This window comes from Morus notabilis, unplaced genomic scaffold, assembly GCF_000414095.1.
Source record: "Morus notabilis unplaced genomic scaffold, ASM41409v2 Scaffold1163, whole genome shotgun sequence".
Taxonomy (NCBI): domain Eukaryota; kingdom Viridiplantae; phylum Streptophyta; class Magnoliopsida; order Rosales; family Moraceae; genus Morus; species Morus notabilis.
Genome location: NW_010359373.1, coordinates 238,054 through 251,958, shown reverse-complemented (window position 1 = coordinate 251,958; position 13,905 = coordinate 238,054). Strand labels below are relative to the sequence as shown.

The window sequence follows — 13,905 nt, the reverse complement described above, 5'->3', positions numbered from 1 at the left end:
AAAATTATTAATTATTATTATAAACCAATAATTTCTTACGGTCTCTTTTTATACATGTTCATTATATGGGAATAAAAGGCCTATGTGTAGATCTTTTGAGCGTGTTTCGTATAATTTCTGTTGATGGTGAAATTTCGTCAACAGGATTGCACCGAGTCATCCCTTAGTATCCCGTAAGGTTACCGGCCTGATATTGGTGTATATTTGAGATTATGTTTATGGAGTGCTCGAGTGAACTATGTGGTGAAGGAAATATGAATGTAATGCCTAAATGAAAGGACACACGAAGTTTATAGTGGTTCACTCTGTTAATGAAGAGTTACATCCACTGTATTCTTGTATATATTTTCTCTGTTCTCATTACATGTGAAAAGAAGAGAGCTCTCTCTTTGCTCAGGGCGTTGTCCTCCTTTTATAGTCCAAGTTTACTTCATGGACGGTTTTGCTGTGTAGGCCCATCACTTGAGTGCCTGCTACCCTATGGGCCCTGACCCATAGACTGCTAATCACCTCTTGGAATATTCACTCATACCATTTGTCCCTTGTTACGGCTCTGCAGACACCCTGTAATCCTTCCACCATCCACTGTTGGGTGGTTTAGGGGCTAGTAATTAATGCCTGTACTGTAACATCTTTCGAACCCAGACGCAACATGTTGTCAGATATCCTTCCCAAGGTATGGACTTCGTTATCTGTTTTGTCTTTGGCATCTAGGCTGTTACAAGGCGTAGACCGTTATGGCGAATGACCCCTTGCTGGCAAGAATTGCACGCCATCCAAATGTTCCATGGGATAACGGGTCGACCGCATGCAATAGGCTTCATTCTTTCAACATTTGAGAAGGAAAGAGCTCCAAACGTCGAGGGTTACCTGATGCGAGGATGAATAGGGCCATGTGGAATGCTATCGCAATTCGACACGTCATCCTACATTTTCCAGTACAATAATTTTCGTTTTCATTTTTCACATTTTTTGAGATAAAAAAGCAAAGATTGTCGAGGAAAACGCATTTGGAGGAAAAAAGGTGAAAAAAATGAAAATAAAAACAGTTTTCGGTTTAGTGTAAAATGACTTAAAAACTAAAAACGAATTTAATTCGTTTTTCATTTTCAGTTTTGGGTGGATGCCTTTTTTTTTTTAGGCAAGTGGGTGTAGGCTTAAATAAACTAATAAAGTGCTCTTAAATTAAAAGTAAAAATTGTATAACCTAACAGGGTTTAAGTTTTTTCTTATACTAAAAATAATCTCTTAATAAAACTACCAAACGCATTTTCAGAAATAATTCTTGTCTGAAATTGAAATTATTTTCATTTCTAATTTCATATAAAAAACAAAATTATTTTGTAACCAATTCCAAACGGCACCCTTTGTTTTTAGACTCATGTATTACTTCGCTTATTTTAGTGTTGTGTGGTGATACTAGGGATTTAATCAATAGGTGATATTATAGTACTACTTTTTTTTCTAGTTAAATTGTCTTATAGTTGAGGAATTTCATTTCATTTTAGTTTTTATGAACGTGAAATTTTGTATCAGTAAAATAGAGTACCGTTGCAACTAGTGTTTTTTTTTTTTTTTTTGGCTGAGGGATAGCTACAACAGGATACAGAGGCTAATGATCCTTTTTTAAGGATTTATTAAATAAATAGTTGAAGTTTTGTAAAATTAGCAAAACGACTGTTTTTTTTATTATTAATTTAGTGGTCAGTCATTAATTAATTTAGTAGCCAATTATTGATTATTTTTATCATTTTTTAAGGATTTATTAAATAAATAGCTGAAGTTTTGTAAAATTAACAAAATGACTGTTTTTTTTATTAATTTAGTGGTCAGTCATTAATTAATTTAGTAGTCAATTACTGATTATTTTTACAATTAATCACTAATTGACTTAAATTTATCATTAATTAACTAGATGGTTTTTCATTATTAGTCAATATCAGTCAATAGCTTGATTTTCCCATAAATATAAGGAAAAACATAAGCTTGGTGAAAGTGGAGAAAAAGAGAGATAAAGAGAAAATTGCAGAATTTTTTCTTAAAAGTGCATGAATCTAAATTTTTACTCTTTATTTTTAATTAATACTCTTTTATTAATATAATTATTTAACTAAAAAGACTATTAATTAAAAATAAGAAATAAAAATTCTTACCCTGTACTTTTTAATGGTATTTGTCTCTATAATGAGCCAAAGCCCCATGAACAAGGCATAAATCTGGGCCTCTTGCCATCATCCGTTACCCAACCAAGATTTCCAGCCCGCTCCACGTGGTGTTAATTTCATAAAATAATTAGGCCTCGTTCATTTGTAAATTCGAGTTTTCAATTCGAGCTGTGATATTTTTTGAGAGTTTTTTCTATAGCAGAAAAAGTTAGATGTGACATTTTCTGAGAGCTTTTTATTGTAAAAACTTAAAACTGAAAACTCGAATCGGTGAAATGAATGAGGCCTTAATTTCATGGATCATCATAATAACGTTGCAATCTTTGTGATTATGATCACATTACATATTATACACAAATATTGTTATCCATGTTAAATTTGTAATTTTATTTTATTATCATAAAGTTGCAACTTCTATACTCTTATTATAGAGTTTTTGTTGTATTCTTTCTTTCATTATCTGATCTTTCTGCGAACAAAAGCACCAAAAATTTTAAAAAAAAAAAATATATATATATATATATATATATATATAAAAAGACAACAAGTGGATTTTTCTTGTTGAACGAAAGACCAGATTTTGAAAACCAGCTTTAATCGCCTAAATCCGATTAAAGAAACTTAACACATCCCTAGAAGGATCTCGCTAATCAAGAAAAATGCCTTGCGTTGGAGCTTTCCGCAGTACATTTTACACAATGCAACTTTTTTTTTTTTTCCCCCTTTTTGATCTCTTTGTTTTTGCTTCTAACAACATTAAACCCAACAGTTTAAAAAATCTGAAGAACCAGTTCAGCTAATCAGGTAAAACAGATCAGAGTTTGTCTACTTAACGTTTACAAGCAGTGTACGAAAGATTCTTAAGCCACTTGGTTAAATAAACACATTTTCTGACAATTGGGGCCTAATTTTGCTTTCCACTAATTTAATATTTGCCATCAAAGACTTTTTTTGGTTGGCAACGTTTTGAAGTAGGATATTGCTTTGATTTGCTTAATCCAAAACAATTTAAATATCATAAAGTGGAATGTCACAGATCTAGACAATAATCATGATCTCAACTTTAAACTAAGTTACAAAAACCAAAAACCAAATTGAGGACAAAAGCCAAAACCCACAAAAGAATAAACAAGGATCAGGGCCATGTCTTTATCTCCAATATAGTTTTTCTTCACTCAAATGGGGTTTCTTTTTGACTGCCTCAGTCCAAGATACTTCTTTTGTTTCCTCAAGCACATGGACTTGGATCATCATATGGTGTCACTAGAGGTGTAAGTTTAGGACCGGGCCCGGTAGCTCAAAAACAATTTCAGGCCAGCCCGGCCTACTCCTAAAAAAGAGACGGCCCTAAATTCAAAAAGTTCAAGACCGACCCGACCTAAAATTTTATAAAGTATTTTTTTTTAAAAAATCTTTAAAAATATGATGTTCAGACCGGTCATGTCTGACCTTAAAGGAGAGAAAATTTGTCCAACCTAATCCTAAGTCCAAAAAATTTTAAAGCCAGACCGGGTCAACCTAATCCTAAGTCCAAAAAATTTTAAAGCCAGACCGGGTCAAGACAAACAGTAACAGACCTCAAACTGACCCGTTTAATCCGGCCTAAACTTACAGGTCTAAGTGTCACAAACTCTAAATTCTTCCCAACTTTACTTTTTTATTTTCAACATTCAAAAACAAATACAAAAAGCATAGAATAATGTATTCATTCACATAAAGATTTAAGTAGACCCCATTTGGATAAAACTTATACCTTTAATTTATCATCCCTTTTTTACAATAGGAACAAAAAAAAACCCACCAACAAAAATATCAAAATACCTATTGCTTTTTAAAAGTTGGGGTTTACACAAATATAAAGACAAATATATTTATATATATAAGATCCTACTTACCAAAGCTTCTTCCCCTAGTACAAAATGCAACGATTAATTTTTTTTCTTCTTTTTTTAAGTACAATTCAAACTCTGTTATGTCTATTGTTCTTTTCAGCAGCAATCGAGAGAAGTCTTGAGACGCCTTGAGTCCAAACATCATATTCTCTTTGGCTTCTGCACTCAAATTCCACAACTCCACGCATTACAGTTTTCAATCCAAAATAACGCCTGTTCTCACCACCCTCAAGCAAGTGACGGCCTGGCCAAGCTGGCATATCTTTGAGCACTTCCAAAACCGCATCTGTAAAATCACAAAAACAAAAACCAAAAAAAAAAAAAAAAAAAAAAAAAAAAAAAGAGAATTGGGATTAGGATTAAAGAGGAATAAAGACTTGGTTCTTTTCTTTTTGTCTTTCAAGTACTTTCACAAATCCCCAAATGGAAGAAGACCCCTCCACCTCCATTTCTGCTTCAACAAAAATCCCCCCCCCCCCCATTTCTGCTTCAAAAAAAAAAAAAAAAAAAAAAAAAGTTGAGGGTAAAAATAAAATAAAATAAAAAACTTACTCTTTTTCTTTTTTGTGATGGTCCCAGCAACGTGCCTGCTCTTCATCTTCAACATAACCTGCACAAAAAGAAGTTCCAAAGGTTGCTAAAGGAAAAAAGAAAAGAAAAGAAAAGAAAAGAAAAGAAAGATCCAATTCCTTCAATCATACTCAAGTCTCTTTTGCCGATGGAAAACCTTTTGCTCTATTCAGGTTCACACATATTCAAACAAACCAAAAGGGTTCCTATTGATGCCCAAATAATTGGCTCCAACATTTAAAATATCTAGAAGGCACATATAATCACTTAGGTATTCGTACAGTCGCGGAATTAGGATTTATTTTTTTCAATGAAGGTTAATAATCTAAAAATAAAAGTAACGAGATTATAAGATTAAATTTTTAAGGTTTAATGGGGGACTTTGTATACATTCATATAATAAATTATGGTTCCATTCATTTCACCGATTCGAGTTTAGAATTCAAATTTTACTATAGTAAAAAACTCTAAAAAACAATCACATTTAATTTTTTTACTACAGTAAAAAATTCTCATATAAAGTCATATCTAAACTCAAATTAAAAATTCAAATCAACGAGCATTATATATATATATATATATATGTTTTTTTTAAAAGGAAAATAAGTTCACTGAGCCTAACTTGGCGCATAGAAACACTACCTGGTTCATTCTGTTGATGTAAACAGAGACAATTTTCCAATGAAGATCGCCTGAACATACAATTAAATTAAATTAAAAATGAGGTTAAAGAAAGTTCAATTAAGAAGACCCTTTAAACAGTAGGGAAAATGTCCACATATATGTGTGTGTGTGTATATATATTGACTTTGAGAAATGGAATATAATTGTGAGAAAATGACCTTGAAACGTCACCTTACAAGAATTAACAAATTAGCAATATTACCCTTGCGAGTACGCTTGAGAAGCTCACAGCCCCTGGCCAGTAGTTCTCTACTGCAAATACCAAGAAAATTCTCCTCAGGGACTAGTTCGCCACTGAAACTGCTGTTGGAATTACCGTTACTGCCGTTACCACCAACTCCCATCCCTTTCTCCACCGGAATAACCGCGGCTATGTTCCACACTTCCTTCAATGCCCTCGCCTTCAACGTTGCCGCCCCGCGCAAAGCTGTAACAGGGGCATTTTCGTCACATTAAAATTAAAAACTCGAATATGAAAATATAAATATTTTTTAGGCGAATATAACTCAATGTTACATGCATCAACGTCATTAAAATACCATTTCAGCCAAATATATATATATATATATATATATATATATTTGAATACCAAACAAGCATACATAATTCCTAATGTAATTGTCCAATAACAATTCAAATAACTAATTCGTTACTTCATATCATTTGATAAATACAATTCGCTTGTTTATGATCTTTCAACATCACTAGTCCAATTATTGAAAAGAAATAATGAAAGACTAGTCATCATAAAAAATTAAGATGTAAAATGTGTCACGTGTAAAGATTAAATTTCAGCCAAAAAATTATTTATTCCATTTAATAATTTTGAAAATAATAATAACAAAATTTATTTATGTCAGACTAGTTATTACACTTTTTCAAAGACATTCCTTTTAATCCCCTAACGAAAAAGATAATATCAACTTCGAGAATTTATTCTTCATTAAAATTGAAAAGAACTTCTAAAATATTAATGTAAATTACAGATATTTTTGCACTAACAAAATAAAATAAATTGTATGCTTCCAAAATGCCCATCACAAAAAAAAAAAAAATTGAAGTTTACGAGTCCTACCCGTTGCAGCAGCGGCGGTCAAGGTCATGATATCACCGGCAGAGCGGACATTGACGGCGGAGCTAACGACGGAGGCAAGGTGCTCGCGCTCGGCGCCCATGGCTTCGGCTGCCTCGACACACTGCGCGGCCACAAGCGTGGCTGCAGAGGCCACGGCCATGTCGGTCTTTGCCATCTGCTCGTCTTTCCCGGAGCCAGACGATGCCGCAGTGGCGGGGGGGGGTGGCGCCGGATTGCGTTCGCCGCGAACCCCGCCGCAACTCCGGCAACCGAGATGGCGGCGTGGAGCTGGGCGTTCTGTGCTCTTGTCTCCTCTTTCTTCTTCTCCTTCCTGTCCTTGAGCCACCGGCCGACAGTCTTCCCCTCCCCGCCCCCGCCGGCGGCGGTCGCCGGAGCTCTAAATTGGGTATTCAATTGATTGGCCGAGCGGTAAAACTGCATTAATTCAAAAATAAAAAATAATAAAATTAGTTGTTGATGAGTAGGTCCATTTTTGGGTAGATTCGACGTATGTGAATCATATAATAGCCACACGAAAAATAATAATAGTAGTTATAACAATTAATAGATCCGTGTGTTATTCAATGGTGGACAAAAGCTAAATGTTCTTAAATAGCTTCATTTAGCTCTTTTCTTCTACTTCTCTCTCTCTCCTCTTTCTCTCTATATTTCTTTGGGGGTCCCCAGAAAGGTTTTATTATTGAATAGAAACCAGAGTAAGACGAAGATGAAGCCTAAAATTCGTCTCGTGGCAGTGTCGTTGGTTGTTCAATAAAACCCAAAGGACAAACGACAAAAAAATAAATAAATAAAATAAAATTGATACATTCTCTGTTCAAGTGTAACTGCAAAGAAAAACCCAGCTCAGCTCACTGGGCTTTGGCCATGTGGTTGGAACTGGAAGCGCGTGTGAAGGGACCAATGTGTTTTTTGTATATAATATATATAAACACAAATATAAATGTATACAATCAATTCATCATTGTACACAACATAACTAGGAAACGACACCAAAAAAAAAAAAAAAAAAAATCGGTTATTTATAACATTATATGTAGGAACCAGGTTATCCTCCAGGCAAGAATTTGCTTCGTATATCGACAGAATTCGTAGGTTTTTTAAGCATAGAACAGAGTGATGTTTTTTTTTTTTTCCTTTTTTTAAATTTTTTATTATTATTATTTGTTGGTTTTTGCGTTGAAGAAAGCGAAAACAAAGTTGTGTGTACATGTAGGTGTATGTAATCAAAGTTGGCGTTGGTTAGTGAGAAAGCTGAGATTTTATTACAATGTTTCGCCCGCACTCTGACCTCGTCAGGCTCACCCAGGAAAAAGAATGTCAGATTCCGGCCACCGTGTACGGCGGTCGCCGACCAAATATCCAAACCAAGACAAAAAAGATAAACAAAAAAACAAACGAACGACACAAACCTTAACGTCGTCGATTTCGGAAGGAGAGACTGGTGGGCTGTCGGTTAAGGAGCCGCAGCTCTGAGTTCCGTTCAGAGGCCCACTGCTGTGCGAGAGCCTTCCTGAAGTCCTTGGCGACACTTCTTGCTGCAAAAAAAAAAAAAAAAAAAAAAAAAAAAAAAAGGAGAGAGAGAGAGATCTTTTAGTAAGAAAAGAAAAGATGACCCAAATTTAGAAAATGGGAAATTTTTGCTTAACCTGTAATAGTGAAGAAATGAAGAGGAAAAGACGAAAACAAAACCCAGAAACTAACAAGAGGAAAAAAACAAGAAAAAGAAAGAGATAGCTAAAAACAATTCTATAATAATAAGAAAATAGAATCCCCCAATTTGTCTGCTTCTTCTTCCTCTGATGAACCAACCAACTTTAACTTTACTCACTTACCGATTGGGACATAATGCGCTCCATAACCATCTGAGAAGTCTCGGAGGAGGCAAAGGAAAAGGGGTTGCCAGAGACGGTGGCGCTTTCTTCTATTTCTCCAGCGAGGTCCTCGGGTATGGCGGCGGCGTTGCCGGAGAGGGTCTTGGCGATGCAGACGTGGGGAGGAGCAATGGCTTTGGAGACTTCCAAGGCGGAGACGCTCCAGGAGCGGGAGAGGAACTCCATGGGCTCGCAGGGAGTCTCCGGTGGCCGGAAAAAAGAGGCCTGAACCGGGTCAGACCGCCACTGTTCGGTCGCGGTTTTGTCCATTTTTGAAGTTGTGGTTTTTAGGAGGTGTAGTGTACGATGATGAACAGGGTGCGTAGGTTAAGGGGTGAGGGAGGGGAATGAGTGAGTGTGATGGGGAAGGTCGGCGCTTTATAGAGATAGAAGAGAGGACGGGAGTCGACTGGACTGGACTGGAGTGACAGGCACAAATGTGACCCAAGTGTCGTTTTTATTTATGTTATTATGACTTTTTTTGTGTTTCTTTCGAAATATTATTAGCAGCAAGGGAAATTTGGGGCCGATTAGTTTATTAATTCGGCTTTTATTGATGGGAGAAAGATGAAAATATGTTAAGATTTGAGATAAATTAAAATTAATATGTCAATAATTTATATAAATTAATAAATAGATTAAATTATTATTTTCATCCATAACTTCTCTGGTTATAAACCATAACTTGACAAGTTATTGTCTATAATTTACGATTTTTGTCCATAACTTGTCTGACTATGATTCATAATTTGACAAGTTTGTCCATAACTTATCTGGTTATAAACCATAACTTGACAAGTTATGGCCTATTAATTTCTATAACTAAAAATTAGCTTATATACTTTCTTAAGCTTTTTATATTGGCCTATTTTTTACTATTTCCCTTTATTAATTTGATTCTTACTAAAGTCGTTAATTGTTAAGGGTAGAATTTTATCAATAAGATTATATCGGATTATCTCTCGATAGTTTATTGGGTTATCAGTTAAAACTAATTACTTTCTCAAATTTATACAACTGACAGTGTTTGTTTTTTAGGTATATTGTAAAATGTATTGATTTATTGTTAGAACGGAAGTAAAGAGACACACGAATTTATAGTAGTTCACTCTATAAAAAAGAGATACATTCACTAGTTATTGTATTTTTCCGCTTGTGCTTTTAAGATTACAAAAAAGCTCCATCTTTCTCTCTGGGGCCTTACACTTTTAATAGCTTACAGATTACATATGGATCCCTTTTAGGGCGGACTGCCACATGGGGGTTTTTTTATGGTTTCTGTCAAGTAGCCTATTATTCTATTAGTCTAGACCGTAGCTTCTTAGCACCTTTTGGACCGTTCACTCATCCACTTTGTCCACTATTGCGGCTCTGCGGATCCTTTGCGATTTTCATTGGTCCATTCCAGACGGTTTATGGGCAGGTAATCATTTCCTGTGCTACTGACATTCTCCAAACCCAGACGTAAGCTAGGGATTTCCCCCTTGTCCCCTCAGAGGCCTTTCTTGGGACGTGGACCCATATTCATGCGTTCTGCCCTCTGCGCCTACACTATACTTCACAGGGCGCGACCTTTGCCTCGGTCGCCCCCCTCATGGTACCGCTTCAACTGCAAACACATCACGCAGGCCTCAACTGTATGTAATGTCGACGGTTGTATGAATCGTCCCATACCGTCGACCATTTCATCAGATGGCAGAGGAGGAAATGAGCTTTAGACGTCGACGGCTACCTGACGTGGTGAGTTTTAGGTCACGTGGAGCATGATCGGCATCCGACGTGTCAACGCATATTTTTACACACAACAGCTACCCTCCAGGTCGAGGCTTTTCTTTGGACTGCCTCGAGCTAGGCTGGGATTTGCTATGGCCTTTCTGTTTGCTTCGGGTGTGGGAGCGTAACTCTGAACCTTCCTTGTAATGATGGCTCTGGCACTTCGAAGCCCCTCGAGAATCGTAAACGTCGCGTCGGTTCGATCGCCATGCTGACGCAGACTTTCCTTTTAACGGACGAATCTGGGCCATTGGATTGAGTCTCTTCAGCTTCCCGCTTACTCCCTAACCGTCAGAATGAGTCCCTTCATTTTCGTTGTTGGATGCGTACTTACCTCATCGGACGGCTGGGGATCGAGCGCTTTTGGTTACTATAAGTAATCTCTTCATGTTCGTTTCAAATCATCTCGAAACTAAGACGAAACTTTGCCAAAATTTCTCAAATACCGTTCTTCGTACTCTCCTCTTGCAAACCCGCAAATCTTTGGCGAAGTTCACCTCAGTTCTTGCGCTTCTCTCGCTCCTGATTTTCTGGTAAGCATTCCTCCTCCCTACTTCCTATTTTGATATCTGTGTTTGCTCTTTTGACTGGGCTACGGTGGATTTTTTTAGGGATGGGGAAATGGTTGAGCATGGCGTAATAGGGGTGCTAGAACCTGGTTTTGGTGTTTTTCGCTATGTTCTGAACTATTTATGAGAGTTTCGAGTGGGCATGGATTCTTATTTGGCTTTCTGGGTTTGTTTGAATGGTCGACGATGTGTTTGAATCGTCATCGTCTAGTTCATGTTTAGGTTAGAATCATCGTTGCCTATCTGAACTGTCGTCGTTTAGCCTTAACTTTTACTCGACTAAGCTCCTTGTTTAACAACTTTAGACGTCAAACTAATTTCCTCTTCCCTCTCGACTTATAGGATATTGACTTTAGATTTTTCTTTCACAGTAATGGCACCTAGAAGGATTAAACGTCGAGGGGGATCATCGTTCGTGCCTCTTGTGAGGTCGGATCCTTCTCCAGCCGCCGAGTCTTCCTCCCACCCTACCAACTGTGATCTGATTTTGAGGGAGGTCGAGGACTATATCCCTCATCCTCGGGACGATGAGGACAGCGACGACCGCCTGGTCAAAGGCGAGCCAGACGAATGGGGGGCCTTCCACGTCTAGTGCCTCCGACTCTTTAGTCGGCGGTGTTATCTCTGGCTATAGCGGGCGACACCTTGGCGTCCCCGTGGCATCAGTGGGGGCGGATGAGGAGCGGCTGTCCTTCACAGCTGACTTCATGGTGCCGAAGACACGACAGAGAGTACGTACAAAGAGGGACGCGTAGATGACCGATGGTTCGAGTACGTCTTCCCAGACCCCAACTTCAAGGCAACCCTACCGGCCCTGGGGTATCTATGTGTTTATACCGGGCCTTCATGGTGGGGATGACACTTCCCATCCACCCATTCACATCTCTCCCACACAGCTGGCCCTAAATTTTTTGTATATCTTCGCTGGCATGTGGGTTCTTTGGGACCAAAGGTTCGACGTGGATTTATCTTTGGACGAATTTCTTTTTATATATAAACTTTGCCATGTCCCTAAGTGTGACGGCTGGTATTTTTTAGGTAGTCACTGGCGATCTAAGCCCGTTTTAAGAAAACTAATGAAGGGGTTGCCCTTGCCGTCCATGCCTAGAAGCAATGTTTTTCATGGTCAATGGTATGTTCGACGTCCACCCGGCTGATAAACCTTTTAAGCGCTTAGGGGTGCAAACATCATTCAGGACGTTGAGTAAGTATCATCGACCCCATATTATACAGCTGATATTATGCTTTTACACTGCTGACCTCATATCTTTCTGCGCAGTTCCCTAGGACCGCCCTCAACTTTTTAGGAATCGGCTAGCAAGGGTGACGGAAGCCTTCAGCTTCCCAGAAAGTGAGCGTCATATCGGTGCTTTGTTGACGTGGGAGAACCTAAGAAGCTCTGACCTTCTGATTTCACTCCCTTACCCTGCAGACACCAATGCGGTCAAGGACTTCTTCCATTTTACAGCCGGAGGTTAGTGTTTTCCCCTTGCACTCGATTCATTATCATCTGTTGTTTGTCTAATTACTTGGCTTTGATTGTGATGCAGAGATGAAGATCTTGCAGCTGCGAGTTCTGAGCGACAAGGGGCGCTCAAAGAAACAGCGGCCTCGCGAGAGGTCGAGTTAAACTACCGAGGCCAGCACCCCGCCGAGGCCTCAACCTACGGCAGAGCCTACAACAACTCAGGAGACGCCGAGGCCCAAAAGGCCTCGCCCAACTGAAACGCCAGCGGTGGAGGCTGAGCTAGCGTCGGTTAATGACATAACCGATGCTCATGAGGCTTATCCGCCTAGGGAACGCCTTTTGTTTCTTGGGACAAGGGTTCTGGATATCCATAGTTCATCATCCCTGATGTCCCCTCGGCTCAGATTGAGCTAGCGCTGAATCTATCACCGCGATTCCCCCTCATCTTCCAGGCTCTATACAAATCCTTTTTTTAGCAGGACTGGGAGAGCGCTACTCGGTCCTCTCTAGTCGACCGTATCCGCCAGGAGATCTCTCCAGATTCATGTAAGCTTCAGGGTCTATTTCTACGAGCTTTTTATTTTTTATTTTTTTTTTGTTCTCTTTCCTGACATATTTCCTCTTTTGATTTGACAGTCCCTTGTCCTTTCCCTCCTTAACTTCATTGAAATGGTTAAGATCGAGGACAGGAGTAAGGGAATGGATCATGTAGAGGGGCGCCTGAAGACTCTCCTTAGAGTGGAGAAGGCCAACAAGGATGAAATCTCAAAGAAGCTTGCCCCCGTCGTAGAGGAGCTCGATGCGGCTAAGACTGAGCTGGAGGCAGCCAAGAAAGGAGCAGAAGAGGCCCGTAAGCAAGCCGTCGATTCTACCTTCGTTAAGGCCGGCATGAGGGATATGAACTAGGTAAGCAGCAAGGCTACGACCTAGGCAAGAATGAGGGAGTCGATGAGTTTTTGGCTTCTGCTGAGTTTGCTCAAAAAAATGCAGAGGTTGCTGTCAAGGCTGTCGAGAACTTCAAATCCTCCGACGAATGACACGATATGTATGCCAGTGACATGATGTCCGTTGGCGAGCAACTTGTTCCTAGGATCAACAGGCACATTCCTGGTCTGAATTTGGACTTCCTTTCTGAGCATCCTTCTGATGATGAGGATTCTCTTACCGGTGCTGAAGGTGGCGAGGGCAGTGGTGGCGTTGTGGGAGCTAATAGCGGGGGGCAACGGGGCCTAGGACGCCGGGCGCTGATATTTGTTTTTCATTTCTTTAGTATACATATATTTTTCCTTTTAAAATAATGAGACAATTGGCTTTTTATCCCGCTGATATGTATACTATCTTTAATGTAGTTTTCTCTTATCCTGTTGATTTGTTTTATATTATTTATTATTTTTATACGGTTAGCCGTAACCTCTTTAGCAAAATCTGCCAAATATGATAGCCTCTCCTCCTTAGAGGGGCTTTGATGTCCCTTGGGGCTTAGTATATAGAAGCTTCTCATTCTTGGAGGGGTCAGCTTTCTGGATTCCCCTTGGGGCTTTTAGCAGATTTGAGAATCTGCTAAGTATACGGAAGCATCTCCTCCTTGGAAGAGTCAGCTTTCTGGATACCCCTTGGGGTTTTAGCATATTTGAGAATCTGCTAGGTATACGAATGCTTCTCCTCCTTGGAGGAGTCAGCTTTCTGGGTACCCCTTGGGGCTTTTAGCAGTTTTGAGAATCTGCTAAGTATACGGAAGCTTCTCAGCTTTTTGGGCACCCCTTGGGGCTTTTAATAGATTTGAGAATCTGCTAAGTATACGGAAGCTTCTCTTCCTT

The 13,905-nt window shown here is 38.9% G+C and overlaps 1 pseudogene; it reads right to left on the bottom strand.

The window, feature by feature from the left end:
• Nucleotides 1-3,938: 3,938 nt before the first annotated feature.
• On the bottom strand, nucleotides 3,939-8,676 carry LOC112090823 (annotated as a pseudogene).
• Between the last annotated feature and the right edge of the window lie 5,229 nt (nucleotides 8,677-13,905).